The 24,396-nt window shown below is 42.1% G+C and overlaps 1 protein-coding gene across 5 annotated transcripts in view; it reads left to right on the top strand.

The window, feature by feature from the left end:
• The window catches only part of MSANTD3 (Myb/SANT DNA binding domain containing 3), a 110,301-nt gene that overhangs the window by 60,997 nt on the left and 24,908 nt on the right, over nucleotides 1-24,396 (top strand). For 3 of the 5 annotated variants that reach the window (XM_045372559.3, XM_065530996.2, XM_045372562.3), the window contains exon 1: nucleotides 24,284-24,388. The exons of the other annotated variants lie outside the window; for them this stretch is intronic. The gene's annotated coding sequence lies outside the window, so the exon portion shown is untranslated. Of the gene's footprint in view, nucleotides 1-24,283; nucleotides 24,389-24,396 lie in introns of those variants that run through there. 5 annotated transcript variants of the gene reach the window in all.

Genomic DNA, 24,396 nt, shown 5'->3' with positions numbered 1-24,396 from the left:
CAATTTTTCCCATCTTAATGTGAAAACCTCTGATATGGTTTGGATCTGTGTCCCCACACAAATCTCAAATCTCATGTTCAGTTGTAATCCCCAGTGTTGGATGTGGGGCCTGGTAGGAGGTGATTGGATCATGGATGCAGTTTCTCATGAATGGTTTAGCACTGACCCCTCGATGCTATTCGGGTGATAGTGAGTGTGTGAGTTATCGTGAGTTTTGATTGTTCAACAGTGTGTAGCACCTTCACCCTCTTCCTCTTCCTCCTGCTCCAGCCGTGTAAAATGCTGGCTCCCTCTTCACCCTGTACCATGATTGTAAGTTTCCTGAGGCAGATGCCACCATGCTTCCAGTACAGCCTGTGGAATCATGAATCAATTAAATCTCTTTTCTTCATAAATTACCCATTTTCAGGTATTTTACTATTTCTTTATAGTAATGTGAGAATGAATTAATATAGTCTCTTATCACAGACTTCATATGTGCATCAAAACCTGAGAATGGGTGTCAGTTTGCTAGAAAATCCAATAGAAACTAAAACAAAGGAACATTTTTAAAGAAATGCTGTATCACCAATACTTGGATGGCACATGGGACGAATTTGGGGGAAAAAGCACATCATTGATGACTCTGACTCAAAAGGGATTCAGAAGAGTGGGACTTGCTGACCTAATGTGAAGTTTTTTTGTTTGTTTGTTTTTTGTTTGTTTTTTGAGATAGGGTCTTGCTCTGTTGCCTGGGCTGGGGTGCAGTGGCGAGATCTTGGCTCACTGCAACCTCTACCTCCTGGGCTCTGGTGATCCTCCCACCTCAGCCTCCTGAGTAGCTGGGACCACATGCACGTGCCCATGCCCAGCTAATTTTTTGTATTTTTTGTAGAGATGGGGTTTCACCATGTTGCACAGGTTGGTCTCAAACTCCTAAGTTCAGGCAATCCACTGGCCTCAGCCTCCCGAAGTGCTGGGATTACAGGTGTAAGCCACTGCACCTGGCCTGTGAAGTTGTTTTAAAAATACCTTAACTCATTTATTTCCTTTATATTTTCCATTTTATTAGTGCAAAAAAAAGTGATATGTGACTTATAAATCTAGGTTAAATAAGTCTAAAATATCTCTTTCATTAAATATAAATGTATATTCTACATAATAAAGTATTGTGCCACAGTTCAATTGGCAGCATTATTTGTTTTTCTTATTGGTATACAAAATAATGGTGGGTCTTACAGTTGATATCACATTAGAGTCAATGAAATACAGTATTATATAGTGTGTTTACTACTTTTTTTTACTATTTTTAAAAATAGAGATGGAGCCTTACCATATTGCCCAGGCTGGTCTGGAACTCCTGGGCTCAAGCAATCCTCCCACCTTGGTCTCTCAAAGTGCTGGGATTAAAGGAGTGAGCCACCGTGCCTGGCCTACTTTATGACTTTTAAACACCATTTATCAAAATTAATGTTCTAGTGAACTCCCTCATACATGCCTCTTTGTGTACGTGTGTATCTCTAGAATATATATATATATAGGTGTGGAATTTCTAAATTGAAAGGATTGCACATTTAAAATTCTAACTACTATCCTCCAAAAAGATTATACCCATATAAATGTGCACAAATAATGTACCAGGGTATCCATGAAGTCACACAAAGCGTGTTTTTTATTAATAAATTTTTCCTAATCTGATCCTGAAAAATGATATCTCATTTGTTTTAATTTGCTTCTCATTTATTTTTGCCTATTATCTCAAGCAGAAGACAATTCCTACAGTTAATTTGTCATTATTTTGCATTTGCATAAGGTATCCATTAAGATTATAAACAATTTTCATTTTTGCTTTTAATACTTGTATTATGTCTTAATGTTAAGCTCCATCTGGAATTTATTTTTGCCTTAATGTAAGGTAAGGATTTGATTTCTTTTCCCTATCAATAAATAGTTGTTTCAATATCATTTATGGGCTTGTACATCCTTGTTCATGGGCTTAGAAATATCTGTTTATATTTGAACTCTATTCTGTTTCTTTGCTAAAAATTTCTATTTCTCTGGAGTAACATACATTTAAAATTACTTATCTTTATATAATTTTTTTTTTCAAGATGGAGTCTCACTTTGTCACCCAGGCTGGAGTGCAGTGGTGCAATCTCGGCTCACTGCAACCTCTGCCTCCCAGGTTCAAGCAATTCTCCTTCCTCAGCCTCTGGAGTAGCTGGAATTACAGGCACCTGCCACCATGCCTGGCTAATTTTTGTATTTTTTTAGTAGAGACAGGGTTTCACCATGTTGGACAGGTTGGTCTTGAACTCCTGAGCTTAAGTGATCCACCCGCCTCAGCCTCCCAAAGTGTTGGGATTACAGGCACGAGCCACTGCACCGGGCCTCTTTATACAATATTTTAATATCTGATAGAGCGAACTCCATCGTTCTTTGCAAGTCTCTGGACTATTCTTTTTGGGGGGATTGTTGGAGTCATGCTCTGTTACCCAGGCTGGAGTGCAGTGCTGTGAACACAGCTCACTGCAACCTCCACCTCCTGGGCTCAAACAATCCTCCCACCTCAGCCTCCCAAGTAGCTGGGACTGGAAGCATCTGCCACCATGCCCAGCTAATTTTTGTATTTTTGATAGAGACAGGGTTTCACCATGTTGCCCAGGCTGGTCTCGAACACCTGGCTTCAAGTGATCTGCTTGCCTCAGCCTCCAAAGTGCTGGAATTACAGGCCCGAGCCACTCTGGTGGGCCAGATAACTGTTTCCTATAACACAATTCACTAACTGGACAAAAAACAGTCAATAAATTGGACTTCATACAAATTGAAAAATTTTGTTTATTAAATGATATTTTAAAGAAGTGAAACAGCAAGCTACAGATTGGAAAAGATGAAGGACAGGTAAACAATATGTAAAGAACTCTTACAAATCAATAATAAAAAGACAAGCAACCCAAGTTTTTAAATGGGCAAAATGAACAGATATTTCACACACAAAAAGATACCTGGTAAATGTATGAAAAGTTGTTCAACAAGTTAAAATCATAATGAGAGACTAACACATATTCACCAAAATTGCTAAAATTTAAAAGACTGGTAATTCTAAGTATTGGTGAGGATGTGGGGTAATGGGAAAGAGCATAAAATAAAACAACCATTTTGGAAAACTGTTTGGTAGTTTCTCTTTTTTTTTTTTTTTTGAGATGGAGTCTTGCTCTGTCGCCCAGGCTGGAGTGCAGTCGCATGATCTCAGCTCGCTGCAAGCTCCGCCTCCCGGGTTCATGCCATTCTCTTGCCTCAGCCTCCCGAGTAACTGGGACTACAGGCACCCACCACCACGCCCATCTAACTTTTTGTATTTTTAGTAGAGACGGGGTTTCACTGTATTAGCCAGGATGGTCTCTATCTCTTGACCTCGTGATCTGCCCACCTCGGCCTCCCAAAGTGCTGGGATTACAGGTGTGAGCCACCTTGCCCAGCCACTGTTTGGCAGTTTCTTAAAAAGTGAAACATGCACTTACCTCATAATGGAGCAATTCTGCTCCTAGGCATATCCAGGGGTGTCCCATTTTTGGTTTCCCTGGGCCACATTGGAAGAAGAAGAATTGTCTTGGGCCACATATAAAATACAATAACAATAGCTGATGAGCTAACAACAACAACAAAAAAGCAAGAAACCCCTCATGTTTTACTGTTTTTTTAAGAAAGTTTACTGTATGTCCAAAAAAGACTTGTGCAGGAATGTTTATGGTAGCTTTATTCATAATAGCCCACACTGGAAATAACCCAATTGTCTATTGACAGAACAGATAAATAAATTGAGGTGTATTCACACAGTGGAATACTATATGGCAATATAAAGAAATGAACAGCTCCTACACACAGTGAAAGAGCACACACTGCATGATTCCTTGTAAGAAGGTCAAGAACAGACAAAACCAAGACATGGTGATAGAAATCAGAATAGTGGTATATCTCATGGGGCCTGGGGGCAAGATGACAGGAAGGAGACATAAGGGAGTTTCCCGAAGTTAAGGAAATTTCTTTACCTTAATCTGGATGATGGTTGCACAGTGTATATATTTGTCAAAATTTATCAAGCTTTACACTTAAATGTATTCATTTTAATACATAAATTATACCTCACCAAAGTACTGTTAGTATAAGGTGGAGAAAGGTGATGGTAGGCATTTGTGTGATTTCTGAAGGGGAGTACAAGGCATGTTAATTGGCTCTAAAAGTTGATGGCATTCATGTGGAGTCCTAATTAAGGAAAATGATTCAGGCTGGTGGGAGCAGGGCAAAGCAAAAAGAAAAAGCAGATAAACTGTGAGTCTGCCTTTCTTCATGGTCCAGGACACATAGCCCTCTTGTGCAAATAACTCACAATCTTCCTGCACCCAGCTATCACCAGTCCCTCAGCTGACAGAAAAATGCAAGTTAGTTCACTGCAACCAAGGCATTATCAATACTGCACATAGCCCTCTCCAGCACAAGCATCATCCTATAAAACCCCAGCAAGCCTTTGTCTCTTTGCAGTCAGCTCCTCTGTTGCTGATCTGCCCATTGCCTTCTTGCAATGCATTTTTACTACTTTCTCTCATAAACTGCCTTGGTAAATTCTTTTTTTTTTTTTTTTTTTGAGATTGAGTCTCACTTATTCTGTCACCCAGGCTAGAGTGCACTGGCATGAACTCGGCTCACTACAACCACTACCTGCCTGGTTCAAGGGATCCTCCCTCCTCAGCCTCCCAAGTAGCTGGAATTACAAGCATGTTCCACCACACCCAGCTAATTTTTGTATTTTTAGTAGAGATGGGTTTTCACCATGTTGGCCAGGCTGGTTTCAAACTCCTGAGCTCAACTGATCTGCCCACCTTGGCCTCCCAAAGTGCAGGGATTACAGGAGTGAACCACAGTGCCCAACCTGCCTTGGTAAATTCTTGTTATCAACCGCATCACCAGCCTCAGATAGTTGCTACCTGCAACAACTCATTCTTAAATCTAAGTTTATTCTGAATCTATTTTATTTTCTTTCACTGTTATCTATTATTAGTATTCATTTCACTTGATAACATCTATTTCCAGAATCAAAATAGAACTGAGACAAGGAGAGAGAAGGAAAAATATATATAATGTAGTATTACAGAATTAGAAATAGGGTTAATTACTAAAAAAAAAAGTTTGCAATAGAATTAAATAAGTTGCGGGTAGTGACAAATATAGAAAAAGAAGTATTTCTCTGGAGGAAAGGAAGTAGATCTTGGAGGAAGTCTTTAGAGAGAAAAAAATGAGCTGAGAGCACTAATTAGCTGTATATGACCTCAGGGAAGTCACTTAACCTCTCTGGGGATGATTCTACTTTACAGATTTTTTTGGTATGTTAAATGAAAGAATTGAATTAAATGAGCGCAGAGCATTCTATTAAAGTACAATATAATAATTAATATTCCCAGGTCATCCAGAAAAGTCTAATTTGTGTTCTCTGTATTTTAACAAAGCTGAGAAGTTTGGAAAACATTTGTCACGATAAATCGTTATTGATATATTGAGTGTCCACCTTGTGCAAGTAGTGTCCTAGGCAATATACTTTCATTGTCTTGTTTAATTCATACTTTAATTAATTAATGGATTTTATAACTTGAATAATTGGATCAATTAAAAATGTCTTAACATGTGTGTTATTTTATATTATATATATATCTCTATATATGGATATATAGATAATATATAGATATATATATCTTTATTTTTATCATAATAATGTAATATTATTGCAGAAAACCAGGAAAATAGAGAAAATTACACACAAAAAAGTAATCTTACCACTCTGAAAGCAACTATTAACATTTTGAAGCATATCTGTTGAATATAGACACATATTAGTTATGATTTTTTAAATAAAATAAAATTGAGGCCAAATTCAACATATTTCTCTCCTGTTTCTATTTTCAAAAATGTGCTTTTTCAGTAACCATATAGTATTCCATTTTATAAATATAAAGGACTAGATAATCCTTTTTTGTTGGCCATAAATAAAAGTTTGATACCAATGATGTAAACTTTAGTTACACCAAAAATTCCTCAGGGCAATGTCCCCAGAGGAAACAGATGGCACATAGTCAGGGTCCCCAGAGGAAACAGATGGCACATAGGAAGAGGGTAATTTGAGAAGTGTTGAATACAAGAACTATTTACAAAGGAGTGGGCAGTGATTAGGGGAACCAGAAGTAATAATGTGGTATGTGACAGCACTGTTGATGGCACTCCGTAGCCTGGAGGAGCAAGAGGAGGGAGCAGTTCCTAGAACTTGGAGACAAAGGAACCTCCATGGAGACAGCTGCCTGACAAAAGCTGTAGCTGGTACTTGGTTGAGGGAGTAGTCAGCCTGCAGTGACCCAGCTTGGAGGTGCAGGGGATAAACACCTTGACACCCTCATTTGCTCTGAGGGCCAGGGAGGCCAGGGAGATATTGGTGTAGTCCACACAGATCAGCCTCCTTGGCCATAAGGCATGGCAGAGAAAAGTGAAGAGTGCATCAGAAGGAGCAAATGGAGCCCTGAACACACACTTTTGCTTTGATCACGCTTACTTGGCAGAATTCATCTTTGTAATGACTTGATCTGAGAGTCAGAGATAATTTCTCTTTAAGAAGTGATGTTAAATCTGAGACCTAGAGGATGTGTAGGTGCTAAGAATATGAAGAACAAGGAAAATAATACATGAAGTGGGGGAATAGCATGTGCAAAGTCCCTGAGGTAGAAGGGTGTTTTTAAGGAACTGAAAGAAGCCCAGTGGGTAAGACAGAAAGACAAAGGGAAGAGAACAAAGTAAAATAGAGTGAAGATTTTGGCAGGGCAATCTTGTAGGTCCCACTAAGGATTTTGGCCTTTATCCTTGAAACAAAAGTAAATCATTGACAGGTGTTAGGATCAGATGACAGATTAGATTTGCATATTAAGAATATTATTATTCTGCTCTGGGGAGAATGGCTTGGCAGACAAACAAAAATGAAATTGAGGTGGGTATAGCATTAATCCAGGTAAAAGTTTGGATTAAGGTGCTGGTGGAGATGGTGTGACACAGACAGGTTTGAGAAATGTGGGGAACATAAAATTGACAAAAATTGATAATATATTGGATATGGGAATGTAAGGGTGGGGATAGTGTCAAAGAATCTACCAGAATACTCTGCTTGCTTATAAAACTGGGTGGATGGAGCCAGGCATAGTGGTTCACGCCTGTAATCCCAGCACTTCGGGAGGCCGAGGCAGGTGGATCATCTGAGGTCAGGAGTTTGAGACCAGCCTGGCCAACATGGTGAAACCCCATTTCTACTAAAAATACAAAAATCAGCTGGGTGTGGTGGCACATGCCTGTAATCCCAGCTGCTCAGGAGTCTGAGGCAAGAGAATCGCTTGAACTCGGGAGGAGGAGGTTGCAGTGAGCTGAGATCATGCCACTGCACTCCAGCCTGAGTGACAGAGTGAGACTCCATTTCAAAAAAAAAAAAACCAAAACTGGATGGATGAAAAGCTTTTTGGAACTGGGAAAGTATACAACAGTGTATATAGATAGATAGTTTAGCTATTTTTTTTTTCTTTTCTTTTTTTTTTCTTTTTTTTGAGACGGAGTCTCGCTCTGTCGCCCAGGCTGGAGTGCAGTGGCGCAGTCTCGGCTCACTGCAAGCTGCGCCTCCCCGGTTCACGCCATTCTCCTGCCTCAGCCTCCCGAGTAGCTGGGACTACAGGCGCCCGCCACCAAGCCCGGCTAATTTTTTGTATTTTTAGTAGAGACGGAGTTTCACCGTGTTAGCCAGGATGGTCTGCATCTCCTGACCTCGTGATTCGCCCGACTCGGCCTCCCAAAATGCTGGGATTACAGGCATGATCCACTGCGCCGGACCAGTTTGGCTATTTCTTAATGAGTTAAAGACTGTATATTCTAGAAATAAAGTGGTGTGAAGCTGAACAATGGGAACGGAAACCATTTCTACAATTTAACACTTGTTAAACAATCAGAGAAGTGGTAGGTGTCGGTAGGAAGAACTGGGAGAGAGGGTAGAGGACTGACATGAAGCAGATATTGAGGAAAGAGGAAATCATGCGATAATGGCCCAGGTTGCTACAGATGTGAGAAACTATTCAACTTTTGATAAAACATAATCGAAAAAAAATAGTTTGGCACAAAAATACAAATAAGAAAGCAAAACAAAATTACTACTTTTCTTCCTTTCTTTCCCTCCCTCCCCCTCCCTGTTCTCTCTCTCTCTATCCCTGGGGACCAGCGTCAGGATCAAAGATCTGCCTTGGACAGTCCCCAATCCCTAGCTATTTGCTCCTTTGTTGAGTGCCCCCTTTCCTCACCTTATCTTATGAAAAGCGTCCCAAACCTCCTAGAGTGTGAGCTCCTAGAAAGCGGACTTAGCATATTTTTGTATGCTATATATCGCATAGCCCACTGTACAGAGGAACTGCTCATTTATGTATCTTATTTTGAGGTAAATCTGAATCTTACCTGGGCCAGACTCCGTGTTAGGATCTGGGTATTCAACTGTGAGGGGACTCAGTTGTGAGCAAGACCTTGTCTCTACCTTCCTAGATCATACAGTCTTAGGAGTACATTGACACTTTTAAAAAAAGGCCATTACATGACCCTGAGATGAATGCGGATAGGGTAAGTACTGGTCCTCAGGAGAACAGAGGAGCATGGAATGGTAACCCTAGAGACAACCTGGTGCCATTCCTGCTGGGTGCAGACATCTCCTCTATGAATTTTGGCGGTGGGGGTGAGAGGATAGGGAAGTGAGGGTTGTGAGCAAGGAGGGAGGTTCAAGGAACCTCTTTCACATCCCCTAGTCCCCTTTTCCGGCATGAACGGCTGTATCTATCCAATGCGGGTACGCAGGGAGCACAGTCTTTGTGCTAGGTGGGTGCCAGCACACAGCAGTCACTGACACTGTACAGACTTCAGGAGTAAATGGATGGATGGATGAAACACTTGGGCAATCGAAACTTTTTGCGATTCCTTCCATTTGACAAGTAAGGGTCACGCCATTCATTCTGCAACCCAAAGCCCGCGAAGCCCTGCGGCTTACACAGAGGCCCCGCCCCTCCCGCCCGGCTCGGCGCTCCCTCAGCGGCGGCCGCACAGCCGCTCTGGGAGACACGCGGAAAGGTGGTCAAATTCCGGGTCACAGTGCGCTTGCGTAGGAGGAGCCAGTGGCTAAGAAGGGGAGGAGCCCGCGAAGCTTAGACTGCAGTGACAAGGAAAACACGGAAGGGATCTGAGCAGGAGTCCGCTAGGGCTCTGTGGGGTTAGTGCTCTTGGGGCCGTTTAGTGGGTGTCCGAGGAGTACTCAAAGAGAACCCGTCAGAGACTGACCTGAGTTTACACACGATGCGTCTTTTACTGCTCATATCAAGTCTATTGATTTGCTTTTTTTTTTTTTTTTAAATTAACGTTAGTGGTCAAGTACTGGTGCTTTGCAGTAAGACAGATCAAGATTCCAGTGTCTAGTGTGACTACGGGTGTCCTTGGGCAAGTTATCTGTCCAAGTTTCAATCGTTACCTGTATAAAATGGAGTTGATTATAGTTGTGTGCATCACAGGGATTTTGTGACGTCGTATGTATCAAGGTCTTAGCTCAGTGCCTGGTACACAGAAAAAGCCCAGTAAATGGCAAGTGCTATTCTAACCGTTGTCGTGAGGTTGGAGGATCGCTTGAGCCTGGGAGGCTGAGGCTTCAGTGAACCGTGATCGTGCCACTGCCCTTCAGCCTGGGCAAAAGAGGAAAACCCTGTCACAAAAACAAAAAAACAAAAAACAAAACAAAACAAAAAAAAAGCCCAGGAGAAACAAACCAAATGTCCCTGCATAAATGATAAACAAAATGTGGTATATACGGAATCTTATTCAACCTTTAAAAGGAGTGAACTTCTGATGCAAGTTGCAACATGAATAAACCTTGAAGACACTATGCTAAGTGAAATAAACCATACACAAAAGAACACATGTTGTATGATTCCAGTTCCATGAAGTATCTGGAATAGTCAAATATTATACACAAAGACAGAACATAGAATAATGGTTACCTGAGGCTGAAGGTAGGGCAGAAATGAGGAGTTAGTGTTTAACGAGTGCAGAGTTTAGGATGATGAAAACGTCTGGATGGATGGCGAAAATGGTTGCACAGCCATGTGAATGCACTTAATGCCACTGAACTGTACACTTAAAAATGGTTGAAATGGGCCGCGCGCAGTGGCTCAGGCCTGTAATCCTAGCACTTTGGGAGACCCAGGCGGGAGAATCACGAGGTCAGGAGTTCGAAATCAGTCTGACCAACGTGGTGAAACCCTGTCTCTACTAAAAATACAAAAATTAGCTGGGCGTGGTGGTGCGCACCTGTAATCCCTGCTACTCAGGAGGCTGAGGCAAGAGAATCGCTTGAACGCGGGAGGCGGAGGTTGCAGTGAGCCGAGATAGCGCCACTGCACTCCAGCCTGGGCGACAGAGCAAGACTCCGCCTCCAAACCAAAACAAAACAAAAAAATTGTTAAAATGGTAAATTTTATGTATATTTTACCACATAAAGAAAAGGAAAGGAAAGAAGCCCAGGAGAAAGCAGCGCACAGCGGGAGTGCATGGCAGCTCAGCTCAACAATGCCGTCCGGCGCTTAGGGTCCTTCTATCTTTCAGTTCACCACTCCCTGCATGTGACTTTTGTCCTTGTGGTCGTAAGATGATTGCTGCTTCTCGAGGAATTGTGTACATGTATTAGATAAGAAAAGCCAAAAGTCATCTTCTTGTGAAGTTTTATATTTTCATTCAAAAGAAGGAGTCTAAGGGAATGTCTGCCTACTACTCGTTGACAAGAAGTTTATCACGTGACCTCTTAACAGGAAAGTTACTTTTCAAGTGTCCAAAATATAGAATAGCACAATAAGGGGGAGCTGTGAGGTCCCCCTTATTGTGCCATTGTATAAATACTTGAAAGGTAATTTCAAGTATCTAAAGTATAGAATTTTCAAGTATAGAAAATTTGAGGCCGGATGTGGTGGCTCACGCCTGTAATCCCAGCACTTTGGGAGGCCAAAGTGAATGGATCACCTGAGGTCAGGAGTTTGAGACCTACTTAGCCAATATGGTGAAACCCCATCTCCATTAAAAATACAAAAAAATTAGCCGGGCATGGTGGTGCGTGCCTGTCATCCAGCTGACATCGCTCCACTGCACTCCAGCCTGGGAGACAGAGAGAGACTTTGTCTTAAAAAAAAAAAAAAAAAAAAAAAAAAAAAAGGAAGAAAATTTTAGTAGCCAGATTTTCAGTGAATGTCCCACAAACATAGAGGTTTGTTTTACTTTTTTTCCATAAATGTGCTTATACTGCATATTATTTTTTGCAACTTGCTATTTTTTCTTAGCAATATGATTTACAATTCCTCAGTTCCTTTAGCAGCTGCAAAATACTCGTTTCTAAGGCACGCTTTTTAATTCACATTTTATGGTCTCTCAAATTGGTATGCATCTTACAGTTGCTGACAGCTAGCTAGGCAGCAATAGTGATGTAATTGTCATTGCCTGCTGGGTAGGCATCAGAACTTGCAGAATGGAGGTTAGCAGCCTGGCATATTGATGATTCTGAGTCTAAACATTATACAGAAGGGTCAGACTCTGAAAAGAGGATTTAGCTATATGGTAATCAATTTATTTCATGAATCCTTTTAATTTATGCATAAGGATTATATGGAATTAAATATGTCTTAAGCCTTAATTAGCTTATTCAATAAGTATAAAATAAAAATTATAAATGGCAAGAAAGCTTTGTGTCATAGCTTAATTAGGATCATTTTTATTTCTGGATGTGTAAAATAATGAAGGCTATAGTGGGTCACATCCTCGAGTCAATGAAATATGGTGTTTTTTTAAATTATTATTATTATTATTTTTATTTTTTGGAGACCGAATCTCGCTCTGTCACCCAGACTGGAGTGCAGTGACGCGATCTCGGCTCACTGCAAACTCTGCCTCCGGGGTTCACGCCATTCTCCTGCCTCAACCTCCCGAGTAGCTGGGACTACAAGCCCCCGCCACCTCGCCCGGCTAATTTTTTGTATTTTTAGTAGAGACGGGGTTTCACTGTGTTAGTCAGGATGGTCTTGATCTCGTGACCTCACAATCCGCCCGCCTCGGCCTCCCAATGTGCTGGGATTACAGGCGTGAGCCACCGCGCCTGGCCAAAATACAGTGTTCTAAATATGACTATTCCATAGCTTATTTAATCATTTCCTTTTGGATAGATGTTAGGTTTTACTTTTTTTTTTTTTTTTTTTTTTTTTAGTGATGCTTTAGGAAACCCTTGTGCATGCCCTTTTTTCCATATGTGAAAGTAGTAGTTCTCTAGATACCTAGGAATACACATTTTAACATTTTGAGAGAAACTGCCCTTTAAAAAGGTCCTATCAATGTACACTTCCACGAAAGAACCCATTTTTTCCAACCAGTTTTAAATTTTGGTGAATCTAGTATCTGAAAATAGTACCTCATTGTTTTGATTTTGTCTTTTTGTGTTGTTAAGGGTGTCTATAACATATAAGCCAATTTTTAAAAATCAACTTTTTATTTTTGTGTAGTTTTAGATTTACAGAAAAACTGTGTAGAACAGAGTACTCCTATATATCCCACACCTAGTTTCTCTATTGTTAATATCTTACATTAGAATGGTATCTTTGTCACAATCAATGAACCAATACTGATACATTATTATTAACTAAAGCCCATATTTTGTTCAGATTTTCTTCATTTTTGCCTAATGTCCTTTTTCTGTTGGACAGTCCCATTTGAAATAGCACATTAAACGTAATCATCATGTCTTCTGTGCCCCTCTTGGTTGTGAAAATTTCTTAGACTTTTATTGTTTTTGATAGCCTTGATGTTTTCAGGAGTACTAATTAGGTATTTTGTAGAATGTTTCTCAGTTGGGATTTGTTTGGTGTTTTTCTAATCACTGGACTGGAGTTTGGGTTTGGGGGCGGAAGCCCGAAGAGGTAAGTGGTATCACTCTGATCATACCATTTCAAGGGTACAGACAGTTCACATGACTTGTCACTAGTGGTACTAACCTTGATCATCTGACTGAAATAGCATTTGTCAGATTTCTCCATGGTAAAGTTACTCTTTTTTTCCCCCTTTTCTATAATGTATCCTTTCAAAGGAAGTCACTGCACAATCCATACTTAAGGAGTGGGGAGTTATGCTCCATCACCTTAAGGATGGAATAGCTTTTTTTTGGAATTCTTCTGCATGGAAGATTTGCTTACTCTTCCCTATTATTTAATTAATTAATATATTTATTCGATCATTTATTTGTACAGTATGGACTCATGGTTATTTATTGTATACTTTGAGTTACATTAAGAATTCAATGCTACTTCAGCCAGGTGCGGTGGCTCATGCTTGTAATCCCAGCACTTTGGGAGGCTGAGGCAGGTGGATCACAAGGTCAGGAGTTCCAGACCAGCCTGGCCAACACAGTGAAACCCTGTCTCTACTGAAAATTCAAAAATTAGCTGGGTGTGGTGGTGCACACCTGTAATCCCAGCTACTTGGGAGGCTGAGGCAGGAGAATCTCTTGAATCCAGCAGGCGGAGGTGGCAGTGAGCCGAAAGCACACCACTGCACTCCAGCCTGGGCAACGAGAGTGAAACTGTCTCCAAAAACAAAACAAAACAAAACAACGAATTCAGTGCTACTTTCTTTTGTTGCTCAAATGGTTCTAGTTTTGGCCATTGGGACTACCTTCAGTTAACTCCTGTGTCCCTTCAACACATCTCTTTTATCTATTAGAAGAGCTAATATAAAATAAATATTTTAGCTCTTCTTTACTTTTGTTTTTGTTTTTTTGTTTGTTTGTTTGAGATGAAGCCTCACTCTTGTACCCCAGGCTGGAGTGCAGTGGTGTGATCTCGGCTCACTGCAACCTCTGCCTCCTGGGTTCAATCAATTCTCCTGCCTCAGTCTCCCAAGTAGCTGGGATTACAAGCCCTGCCACCATGCCTGGATAATTTTTGTACTTTTAATAGAGACGGGGCTTCACCATGTTGACCATGCTAGTCTCGAACTCCTGACCTCAGGTGATCCAACCGCCTCGGCCTCCCAAAGTGCTGGGATTACAGGCGTGAGCCAATGCACCCAGCCAGCTCTTCCTTACTTTCTAACATTACAAAATGCACAATGTTTATCTTATGTATTTCCTACCCTAGCCCTTGAATCAGCCATTTTTTCAAATAATCCTGGTCCCTTTTATTGGAGAATGGTATTAGAAATCAGTATCTGGGCACTATGTGTATAGAAATGAATTTTTACATAGTTATATTTATGAACCTTGTCCTGTATGGCTTTGCTTTTAGTATTTTACATAAGAAAGTACAGTAAGTCCTCACTTAATGTTGTCAATAGGCCCTTGGAAACTGTAACTTTCAGCAAAACAGCACATAAGAAAACACATTTTTTTCTCATCAAAATTAGAAGAAAACGATGTTGAAAGACACGTTATTCAAGGATCTGCTGTCTGTATTTCCTTTTCTGATAACACAAAGAAGTGCTGTATTTTATTTTAATACCTAGCTAATGTTTTTTACATGCAGCTTTAAAATGCATCTGGAATCTTTCTTTTTATGTGATGCAGAGTAGGAATGTTATTTCTCTGTAAACAGGTAATTCATTATCTCAACTCCATTTGCGGACTGATCAGTCTTTTCCTCTGTGGTCTAAATGTATGATATTTCTACATGTCCAAGTCTTTTCCGGGCTTTATTTTATTCTTTGAGTTTAATTGTCTAATCTTGTATAGAGACATGCAGATTTAATTTCTATAAGTTTGTAGGATACTATCTAATAGAATGAGTGCCATCTTGAATCTTTTGCAAAATTTCTTCACTATTCTTGAATATTTTCTCTTGGAGATAAATTTTAGAATCAACTTGTCAAATTGCACATTTACCATGTGCAGTTTTAGCCATTGTCAATTTTATTTTGGATTAATTCTTTCTACCAGAAATATTTATTATAAATTGGACACAATACTGATAGTTTATATTTATATATTTAATTCTTAACTTATGAAAACACTGTAAGCAAACACTTTCAGATGCTCCAGAAGAATAACATCATCTTGTCATCCTCCATTGGTCTCTTGCTTTTTTAGCTTTGTCTATATATACTAATTGCTCATTTTGTGGTAGAGTTAAGAACAATAGGTTAAATTAAAACGTCCTTCGCTGGTCAGGCACCGTGACTTATGACTGTAATCCCAACACTTTGAGAGGCAAAGGCAGGAAGATTGGGAGGCCAAGGTAGGAGGATTGCTTGAGACCAGGAGTTTGATACCAGCCTGGGCAACATAGCAAGACCCCATCTCTAAATTTTTTTTTTAAATTAGCTAAGCTCAGTGGTACTCTCCTGCAGTCCCAGCTACTTGAGAGGCTTGAGCCTAAGAGTTTGAGGCTTCAGTGAGCTATGATCATGCCATATGCCACTGTACTCCATCCTGGGTAACAGAGCGATACCCTGTCTCTAATAAATAAATAAATAAAAGTCCAACATGTCCTTGTGTGGGAATGTGCCCAGGACTAAAATGTTTACCAGGTTTAAAACTGTGGAGTCAAAATGGCTTGCCCAAACCAAACCAAACCAAAAATCATCAAACCAACAAAAATGTACATCAATGCAATGCTTTATCAGTCTTATGAAATGCTTCAGCTTATTGATGCATTTTTCTGTTGATGAACTTTAAGTTGTTTTCAATGTTTATCTCTCTCTCTCCTTGCTTTCTTTCTCTCTCTTTCTTGCTTTCCTTCTCCATCTCTCTCCCTCCCTCCCTCTTTTCTCTCTCCCTTCCTCCTGCCTTCCTCTATTGTCCATAATCAAAGCTGCAATGAACATGGCTCTTGGTAATCACAGGCAAGTCTTTTTCTAGAAAAGACACCGAGAATTTCAATGGCTGAATTAGAAATTTGAGTGAAAAGATGAGGGTAGTAGCAACTGATGTTGAAACAGCTGTTAGGGATCAAAACCAAACTCTTTGTTTTTCAGACATCAATCCTCTTCCCCAAGGATTCACAGCCTCTTCGTGGCAGAACGGCTCTAGAAATAAAGAACAGTTTCAAGCAAATTTATAGAAAGTAACACGGGTTTGCATCAGCAGTGGTGGCAATCTGTGCAGGCTGCTGTTGCCTCTGAGTCTAATGCTGAACCTGAAGTCGCTGTAGGTCGGCCAGATTGACAGACGGGAAGGAAACTGAATATGGACAAGGTGAAGGACAAACTAAAACCTGCGAGGACAAACTGTGGCCCACAAGGAACACTAGAACCTGCCTCTGTCTCTCACCAACTCTAACCTTGACACTCGTGCTTTCATCATGAGTCAGGACTCAGGGAAGCTAAAGGAGCTGTAAGACCCAGTGCTGCCCCATGGCATAAGGTTAGCCAGTTATCATGACACGATGTCCCACTGCCTACTGCCCAGGAAGACCTTCAGAGTGTAAAAGACACGTCTCCAGCTTCCAAATCTCCACCTTCCAAATCTCACCCAGAATGTCTCTTAGGTTCATGGCTAAGCCAGAACTATACAAGGAACAGAATTCTGGGAAACAGTACCAGGTTAGCTTAGCCAACCTGACATGGTACAAAGTTGCTGCATCTGGTGTGGAGGAGGTTTTAGAATATGTCTATGAATACTTTGCTATGGGGAAAGACAGTCACCCCTTTGTGAGGTTATTCAAACAGTCTATGGGGAAGCTCACGCGGATGATTGACGTCTGAAAAACAAAGTTTGCTTTTGATCCCTCACAGCTGTTTCAACATTAGTCGCTACTACCCTCATCTTTTCACTCAAGTTTCTAATTCAGCAACAGACAGATGGAGAGCAACTGAGCCCTCTTACCAAAAACCAGCAGTAACTTGACAGCTCTGTGTGTGTGGAGCCACCATGGAAGTCTATTCTCCAACCCCAGGCAAGACTTCAAATGACTCTTACCCCAGGTGACATCTTGTTGGCTACCTTAGGAGAGACCTCGAGGCATAACTGTTTAGTTAAGCTACTTCCTGATCTTCAGAGCCTGTGAGATAATAAATGTTGGTTGAGTTAAGCCTCTAAATATTAGAGTAATTTGCTGTATGGCAATAAGTAATTATACACCGAGGTACCAATTATTTAGAGTAATCAAGTACTCCAAAAACAAGTAGTAAAAGCTTCAGAGGCTGAGCGCAGTGGCTCACGTCTGTAATTCCAGCACTTTGGGAGGCTGAGGCGGGTGGATCACAAGATCAGGAGTTTGAGACCAGCCTGGCCAAGATGGTGAAACCCCGTCTCTACTACAAATACAAAAATTCACTGGGCGTGGTAGCATGCGCCTGTAATCCCAGCTACTTGGGAGACTGAGGCAGGAGAATCTCTTGAACCTGGGAGGTGGAGGTTGCCTCCTCCACCTTGAAGGATCTTGGAGTGAGCCAAGATCACGCCACTGCACTCTAGCCTGGGTGACAGGGCAAGACTCTGTCTCAAAAAAGAAAAAAAAAGAAAAGAAAAGGAAAGGAAAGAAAAACAAACAAACAAAAACTTCAGAGTCCATGTATTACAGACTTGGAATATGTGCACCAAAACCACCTCAACATCATATTGTTTTGGCACCAGCAAGTCCAGTGGCACTACCTTGTAAGTCTAGCCATTTTAAAATCGACAAAGTGGCCCTCAGGAAAAGATGGGGTGTAGATATTTGAAATGTAGGAGTCCTGGAATTTTCATGCAGCCTGGATTTCATTCTGACTCTGTCCCCCACAACTTCCTGGCCCGCCACTCCTCTAGGTTGCTTTTCGGCTCTGGCTTTTGGGCTTCTCAACAGTTCTAACTGTAGCCTCTTATTCAGTGCTCCAAGCTCCTCCTCTCATTTGCTCCCTGAACAGCTGGATTCTGCAGGCTGAGGTATTTCCATTTCTCTCAATAACCATTTATTATAAAAGATATTTGGGTATATCTGGCAATCTGAAGAATAGTTTCCATCTTATGGAAGGGGATGTTGAGATAGAAAATCAACTCTATGTGTGTATTGGTAAGATCATAGAGCGCATCACTGCTACTTCCTGAAGCTTCCTAAAAGCTATCCTTCTGCTTGGCTGTTGTTTGATGTATTTAAGAGAAATCTGCAAAAAGACAGATTGGCAGTCAGAAATTGCCTAACAGGATAACTGCACCTTGGTGGGGTCAGCACAGATCAAAAGATCAAATAGTATCCAGTTCTCCAATATGTGATGATAATAGTTAATATTTATATAGAAAACATCAAATTGATTTACATCTATAAATTCATTTCGTCCTCTCAACAATTCTGTGATGTAGGTACTCTGCTTTATAAGATCACTTACTTTTCTTTTTGAGACAAAGTCTCGGTCTGTAGCCTAGCTGAAGTGCAGTGGCATGATCTGGGCTCACTGCAACCTCTGCCTTCCGGGTTTAAGCAATTCCCCTGCCTCAGCCTCTTGAGTATCTGGGACTACAGGCACGCACCAACACGCCTGGCTAATTTTTGTATTTTTAGTAGAGACAGGGTTTCACCATGTTGGCCACTCTGGTCTTGAACTCCTGACCTCAAGTGATCCGCCCACTTCGGCCTCCCAAAGTGCTGGGATTACAGGCGTGAGCCACTGCACCTGGCAGGCCACCTACCATTTTATAGTAACAGATTTTCCAGGAAAGTCTCAATTTCAAAGATCTTGTTTCATTATTCTCATTAGCTATCAAAATACTTGAGAAATTGCAATATTTTAGCACCTGAACTGCATCATTCATACTGCCTCTACCATCAGAGAGTGGATCCCAAATACATTTTATATTACTTATCCTAATTTTTGGCTCAGAAAATATGGTCATATTAATAGAATGGTTTCAATGTAGTTACCTACCCATGCCAACTTCTGGCGAATACCCTCACTTACAACCCTTGTTTGTACCAGGTGGCTATTTTCGTACCAGGTGATAGTACCAGGTGATAGATAGTGCCCCTCCATCCCATAACAGCTGATTGGATTGGAAGTGGACTTCTAATCTGAAACTAGTCAATTCATAGATTGCCATCTTGTGTCCCAGCTTGAAACGATGGATTGAGCCCATAGGTTTTGTCTGGGTAAATATGAACCAAGAGACAAGGAGGAGGTTTCCTTGTTGACCTTGGGCTGCAGTGTCTATGATGACCAAGTACAGCATCAGTAAGCAGAGGGAGAGCGGTATAACAATACAAAAAGACTGAGAAATAGCTGGGCGCAGTGGCTCACACCTGTAATCCCAGCACTTTGAGAGGCCAAGGCAGGTGGATCTAAGGTCAGGAGTTTGAGACCAGCCTGATCAACATGGTGAAAGCCCGTCTCTACTAAAAATACAAAAATTTTCTGGGCATGGTGGCACATGCCCATAGTCCCAGCTACTTGGGAGGCTGAGGAAGGAGAATGGCTTGAACCTGGGAGCGGAGGTTGCAGTGAGTCGAGACCATGCCACTGCACTCCAGCCTGGGCAAAATAGTGAGACTCCGTCTAAAAAAAAAAAAAAAAAACTGAGATAAAAAGAAAGTTGGAGAGGCAGAGACGTAGAAAGACACACTAACTTCAAATGAGAGAGAGAGGAAAATCTGTTTCCAGTGGCTTTTTTTTTTTCTTTTTCTTTTTGAAAAAGGGCCTGTTTCTGTGGCCCAGGCTGAAGTACTGTGGCACAATCACAGCTAACTGCAGTCTCCACCTCCCTGGGCTCAGATGATCCTCCCACCTCAGCCTCCCACCTCAGCCTCCCACCACGCCTAGCTCATGTTTGTATTTTTTGTCAAGACGGGATTTTGCTATGTTGCCCAGTCTGGTCTCAAACTCCTGGGGTCAAGAGATCCACCTGCCTCTGCCTCCCAAAGTGTGGGGATTATAGGCGTAAGCCACTGCACGAAGCCCTCAGTGGCTTTTAAGTTCCTTAAAGTCCTTCTCAATTTGGGTTCCTATCTTTCAACACCTAAGATTCAATAAACAGCCTTCTCCTGTAGCAAGTTTGGATGAGTCTCTGTTCCTTGCCACCAAAAGAGCCTGATGAAAAAAGCCTCTAATATCCATACATAATTAGACTTTGGGGAGACTGGATTTGCCAGTTAAAATCATAACAGACAGATAGATAAGCTAAACACCAATGGATTAATTTTCAAAGAGATCTGTACTTTCATCACAGAACTATAGAGTATTCGGAGTTGGATGTTCAGGGCATCTTCCCTCATTTAAGAAAATTTTGTCCTGCAGGGTGCGTTGGCTCACGCCCGTAATCCCAACACATTGGGAGGCCAAGGCGGGCAGATCATGAGGTCAGGAGTTCGAGACCAGCCTGGGCAACATGGTGAAACCCCGTCTCTACTAAAAGTACAAAAAATTAGCTGGGTGTGGTGGCCTGTAATCCCAGCTACTCAGGAGGCTGAGGCAGGAGAATTGCTTAAACCCAGGAGGCAGAGGTTGCGGTGAGCTGAGATCACACCATTGCACTCTAGCCTGGGTGACAGAGCAAGACTCTGTCTTGAGAAAAGAAAAGAAAAAAAAAGGCAAGGCAAGGCATGGCAGGGCACGGCAGGGCAGGGCAGGGCAAGGCAAGGCAAGGCAAGGCAAAGCAAAGCAAAGCAAATTTTGTTGAAACCAGGCTGGGTGCAGTGGCTCATGCCTGTAATTTCAGCACTTTGGAAGCCCAAGGTAGGAGGATTACTTGAAGCTTAGAAGTTCAAGACCAGCCTGGACAACAAAAAACCCCCCTCTCTACAAAAACAAAAATTTAAAAAATGAGTTGGGCATGGTGGTATGCTCCTGTAGTGTCAGCTACTAGGGAGGCTGAGGTGGGAGGATCATTTGAGCCCAGGAATTTGAGGCTGCAGTGAGCTATGATCACAACCTGCATTCTGACCTTGGTGACAGAGCAAGACCCTGTCTCTAAAAGGAATAAAAAAGGAAAAAAAAAAAAGTCATTGAAATCAACTGCTATATCAAGACTGCTTGGTGAGCCTGGATCCTAGCAAAAAAGATACCATATGTAGAGCTAGTCTCAGCAACCTGTGGAGTGCAATGCATCACTCATCTCCATCGCGGGATCTCCTGAAGGGACCCTCCAGTATTTAAAAAAGGGACAAGTCACATGGATGAGTTCTTTGTGGTTTTCTTTTCCTAGACTCTGTGTAGACGCTGACCTTCTGTTAACACTTTCTACAAAGAAACTATAATTGCTTTATTATTGATAAAATAGCTCACATTTATTGAGTGTTTTCTATGTGTTTTCAAGAAACCTATTTAATTTGATGTAAGTGATCCAAAGTGAAGAAGAAGAAGAGGAGGAGGAGGAGGAGAAGAAGAGGAGGAGGAGGAGGAGGAGGAGGAGGAGGAGGAGGAGGAGGAAGAGGAGAGAAGTTGTCCAAGGTAGCACGCAGAACTAAGTCAGGGATCAAGGAGAGAGCTGGGAAGGCAGCCACCACATTGAAGGCCTGAGTAGTTACCCTGCCACATTAGTTTTTAAGATAGTCTGCTCTCTTAATTTGAGGAGAGACGCATGACTAAATATGAGTTTCCCACTTCTCCTTAGCAGCACTTCTACATGTGGCTCATGTCAATCACCATTATTTATTTATTTATTACAGCATTAAATTTTTTATTTTTAAATTTTTATCTGTTTATTTATTTATTTTGAGACCAGGTTATGAGACTGGCTAATTTTTGTATTTTTGGTAGAGATGGGGTTTTGCCACATTGCCCAGGCTGGTCTTCAACTCCTAGGCTCAAGCTATCCACATGCTTCAGCCCCCCAAAGTGCTGGGATTACAGGCATGAGCCACAATCATCATTATTTAAATCAATAAAATAACACTGACCATTTGTTGAAGTTAAGACTAGAAGCTTTTATCTACCCAGGCAGGTAGGCATCATATTCCCATCTTAGAAATGAGAAAACTGAGATTCAGGAGCTTAGTTCACGTTTATCTAGTGCTTTTTCCACACTGTATCACTTTATCAATCAAATTTCCAATCTGAATTGACCTTCTAATTTCACACCCCAATAGTTTTCCCTTGACTGTATCTGCATTTAAGATGGGAATCTTCATAGACTTATAACATGGCACTAAGTGGAAAACAAGTGGAAATGATGTACAGCCTTGGCTTTCAGTGTGGTATCATAGTTTGTTTGCTAGTACGTTGTAGCAACTCCCCTGGCATAATTTTAGTTTCCAGGCTCTCTGGACAATTTCAAGGCCTCCTGGCCATCAGACAAATTATTATTAAAATAATGAATGAGACACCTGTAATCCCAGCACTTTGGGAGGCTGAGGTGGGTGGACTACTTGAGGTCAGGAGTTTGAGACCAGCCTGGCCAACATGGCAAAACCTTGTCTCTACTAAAATTACAAAAGTTATCTGGGCGTGGTGGCACATGCCTATAGTCCCATCTACTCAGGAGGCTGAGGCAGGAGAATTGCTTGAACCCAGGAGGCAGAGGTTGCAGTGAGCCGAGATTGCACCATTGCACTCCAGCCTGGGCGAGAGTGTGACTCTGTCTCAAAAAAAAAAAAAAAAAAAAAAAAAAAAGAAAGAAAGAAAAGAAAAGAAATAAAGAATGAGGACCAGTATAGCTCTTAGCTTAAGGTCTTTATTTTTATTGGCGTTTCTGTCCCGGTTTGTTTTTTGAGGAAAGAAAGGGTTGCGTGATTCTTTGAACATAGTGAAGACCTAGATCAGCTTTTATTTTAGGGCTATGGATAGTGGGAGTTGGGAGGGCAAGCAACAGTCTCAAAAATGTTCAAGGAGTAAAACACAAAACGGAAAATTGCAAGTGTTGGCAAGGTTGTGGAAACTTGGAACCCTCAAACATTGCTGGTGGAAATGTAAAATGATTCATTCAGCTGCTGTGGAAAACTTTTTGGCAGTTCCTGGAAAAGTTAAACATAGAATTACCCTATGACCTAGAAAGTCCACTCCTAGGTATGTATCCAAAAGAACTGGGAACAGGTACTGAAATATGTGTACAGGCATGTTCAGAGCAGCACTATTCACAATGGCCAAAAGGTGGAAATAACCCAAATATCTATCAAGGGATGAATGAATAAACAAATTGTAATATACACATACAATGGGATATTAATCAGTCATAAAAACGAATGAAGTACTGATGCACGCCTCAACATGGGTGAATCTTAAATACAGGCTAAGTCAAAGAAACGACACAAAAGGCCGCATATTGTATGGTTCCATTTATATGAAATATCCAGAAAAAGTAAACTCACAGGGACAGAAAATAGCTGAGTGGTTGCCAGGGTCTGGAGGAAGGAGGGACTGGGGAATTACTGCTTAATGGAGTGATCCATGTTTCAGAACTAGATAGAAGTAGTGGTTGCTCAACATTATGAATGTAATAAATGCCACTGAATCGTTCGCTTTTAAATGGTTTATGTCTTGTGAATTTCACCTCAAAAAAAAAAAAAAAAAAAAAAAAAAGTTAAAAAGCCCTCTCTGCCTTTCTCTGGGCTTGGAATCTTCCCAATGGATCCAGGGCAAAAGAAACATTCAGCCAACTCTGTTTGCGGAAGGGGCAAAGGGTGGCTTGTCACGACAGTTTGAGCCGTTGTGCATGCATTTACACACGCATTAATTCCAACTGAGTCAGCACAGTGTCCAAGAGAGGTCCTGGGCTCCAGTGAGCACAGTCGCTGTCCTGGGGGAGGCACATTCCGCAAATTAACAGAAGTCTGTGATAAACTCAGCATATGGAGATTGGCTGTCCCAAGTATCAAGGAGCCCTAAAAGAAAAGGGCCTATTTCAGTCGAGGGACCTGGACTGAACTAACTCGTGCCCATGGCCGCCGACTCCCGTGTGACAAATGTATTCTTCTGTTGTTAATAGAAATAAAACAGTTTTTCGGGCCCCTTCAGGAGCGCCTCTGCAAAGGTGGGGGGAAAAGGCAACTAAATCAGTACGGGGACTTCAGCCCGAGGATGTCAGGAGCGGGGTCGGTGCGGACGGGCAGGTGGGCGGGGGGCACCCCGCGCCCCGCCCCAGTCCCCGGGAGGCCGGCGGCCGCAGCTCGGGGAAGTGGGGACTGGCGCGGGGCCGCGCTCCCGCTGTCCTCGGCGGCGCCTACGGACCGGCAAGCGGCGGGCGGTCCGCGAGGGGGCGGCGGCGTCCGGGCTTTGTGGCCGCGGCGCGCGCGGCGGGGCCTGGCCGGCCGGGGGCGCGCCGCCGCCGCCCGGCGCTCGGGAGCCCGCGGCCCTCCTGGCCGCCCTGCTTGCCAGAGGAGCCCAGGCCGCCCGCGCTCGCGCCTCGCCGGCCCCTCCCCCGGTCGCCGCGGCCGCCGCGCCGCCGCTGCAGGTAGGGGG

The sequence above is a fragment of the Macaca fascicularis genome, chromosome 15 (genome assembly GCF_037993035.2).
Source record: "Macaca fascicularis isolate 582-1 chromosome 15, T2T-MFA8v1.1".
In the NCBI taxonomy this organism is placed as follows: domain Eukaryota; kingdom Metazoa; phylum Chordata; class Mammalia; order Primates; family Cercopithecidae; genus Macaca; species Macaca fascicularis.
This window is presented reverse-complemented; position numbering and strand designations above follow the sequence as displayed.